The sequence below is a fragment of the Tursiops truncatus genome, chromosome 6 (assembly GCF_011762595.2).
Source record: "Tursiops truncatus isolate mTurTru1 chromosome 6, mTurTru1.mat.Y, whole genome shotgun sequence".
In the NCBI taxonomy this organism is placed as follows: Eukaryota; Metazoa; Chordata; class Mammalia; order Artiodactyla; family Delphinidae; genus Tursiops; species Tursiops truncatus.
This window is the reverse complement of record NC_047039.1, coordinates 78,291,188-78,293,692: the sequence shown is the minus strand read 5'-3', so window position 1 is coordinate 78,293,692 and position 2,505 is coordinate 78,291,188.

Here is a 2,505-nt window from a genome sequence, read left to right as displayed (position 1 = left end):
TTTCTTTAATGGTTAAAGCAGATGTGCAATGTATGTTTGATAGACCACAAGACAGGCTTGTAGTTAGTATAAAGTTCAAGTCAAATCATATGTAAGCCAGAATGACTTCCCTATACCTCAGTATATGAAAATTTCTTCCATCACTTTTAAGGTTCCTGATTATACACCTCATTCCATCTTTAATAGATGGAGTCTGTTTCCTCTTTTACATCTCATGTCTTTAGGTTGCCCGAGACCTTTTTCACAAATATTCATGTTAAGGATGACAAATCAAACATGCTTGACCCTTTTTTTTTTTTTTCTTTTGCCCCTCTTTTCCCTAAAACCACCACTCTGTTTCATGTCAACTCCTCTTTTTAGGGTCAAACTTCAACATCTGCCTTTGCAGTCCAATTCAATGCCTCTCTTCTCACCCCATCCCCCATCAACTGCCAGCTTAGTCTGGTAGGAAGAGCGCTGAGCTGAAGTTGAGGAGACTTGGATTTTCTAGCTCTGCCACTGTTTGGCCATGTAATCTTGGGCAAGAAAGTTTTCTCCGTGGGTACCATGATTGGGACTAGATTTATTCATTCACTCATTCAGAGAATATTTATTAAGTGCTCACTATGGATCAGGTATCGTGCTCAGGCTTGAGGAGGCAGAAGTAAGACAGGGTCTCTGTGCTAAAGTAGGTCCCATTTCAGTGAGGGAAGCAGTCAAATAATAGACAATTAAAATAGAGATATGTACAGGGTATTAAGGGGTGTGGAGGACATCTAACCACCTTGGGATAGGGGGTTGCTTGTCAGGGGGTGCTTCCCAGAAGAGATGACCAGTGCTTGGTTTGAGGAATCAAGAAAATGAGAGTATAGGGAAGAGGGGACAATCCAAGCAGTAGAAACAGCCTGTGTAAAGGTGGTGGGTCAGAGAAACCATGTCCCATTAGGGAAATTGAAGGTGTTGCAGTGCAGCTGTAGTATTAGTTGAGGGTTGGGGAAGCAGGAGGATAGACAAGATCACAAAGGACCCTGAATACCGGACTAAGACGTTGGAAATTTATCCTGAAGGTGATGGGAAATAATTGAAAATTTTTGAGCAGGGAAGAGACAAGATCAAGTTTGTGTCTTGGAAAGAGCACTCTGGCTGTATTGAGGGCAAAGAGATTGAAGGCAAGAGATTGGTTAGGGAAACTTTGCTTTAGTTTAGGCAAAATGAAAGATGAGGCCTGAACCAAGGCAGTGATGGTGGGAATGGAGAATAACAGGTTCAAGTAGAATTCTAAAGTTACAGTTGATTAGACTTAGTTACCAGTGGGATAGGATGGAGTAGGGAGGGAGTTGAGAATGACTCTAGGGATTCTGACTTGGGGAACTGGGTGTGTATGTTAGTGACATTTTACTGAGGTAAGTAACACAAACCTGGTAACCAATTTAGGGTGAGGGGACAATGTGTTCCATTTTAGACATTTGCATTTGAGGTTCCTGTGACAAGGAAATGTCAGGCAGGAGGCAGATAGATACATGTATCTGAAGCTTGGGAAAGTAGTCTGTGGGGGAGATATAAATTTGACAGCCAACAGTATATATGTAGCAGCTGAAACCGTAAAACGGCTTAAAGGTACATACTGAGGGGCTTCCCTGGTGGCGCGGTGGTTGGGGGTCCGCCTGCCGATGCAGGGGGCGCGGGTTCGTGCCCCGGTCCGGGAGGATCCCACGTGCCGCAGAGCGGCTGGGCCCGTGGGCCATGGCCGCTGGGCCTGCACGTCCGGAGCCTGTGCTTCGCAGCGGGAGAGGCCACAGCAGTGAGAGGCCCGCGTACAGAAAAAAAAAAAAAAAGGTACATACTGATATTTAACATTTGGCCCAGACAATGTGGCCAGCAGTTTTTTGTGTTTTTTTTAAACTTGAATGGTCAACATTATAAGATTAGTAGATTGTACGTAATAATATTTTTGGCTTAAAATCTGGCAACATAGGGCTCTCATTCCCACAAAGTAATAACCATTAATTAATTAATTAATTTTATTTATTTATTTTTGGCCACGTTGGGTCTTCATTGCTATGCGTGGGCTTTCCCTAGTTGCAGCAAGCGGGGGCCACTCTTCGTTGCGGTGCGCGGGCTTCTCACTGTGGTGGCTTCTCTTGTTGCAGAGCATGGGCTCTAGGCACAGGCTCAGTAGTTGTGGCGCACGGGCTTAGTTGCTCCGCAGCATGTGGGATCTTCCCAGACCAGGGATCGAAGCTGTGTCCTCTGCATTGGCAGGCGGATTCTTAAACACTATGCTACCAGGGAAGCCCAGTAAAGACCATTGAGAGCTAAGTAGCAGGTGCTCCCTTCGTGGCCATGTGCTTTCCAGTTCACCATGTTCTCTTTGTTAAAGCCGAGGCTGAGGGCTAGTTGCTGTTTATCATTGTGCCTATGGTTTTGTTGTTTTCTTACACTTGCCTATTTTTAGTCATTTGCATTACCTGCCTGGTATCTGAGTTTCCTACCTCTGGATGAATAAAGTAAGTTGAGTTCTGATAG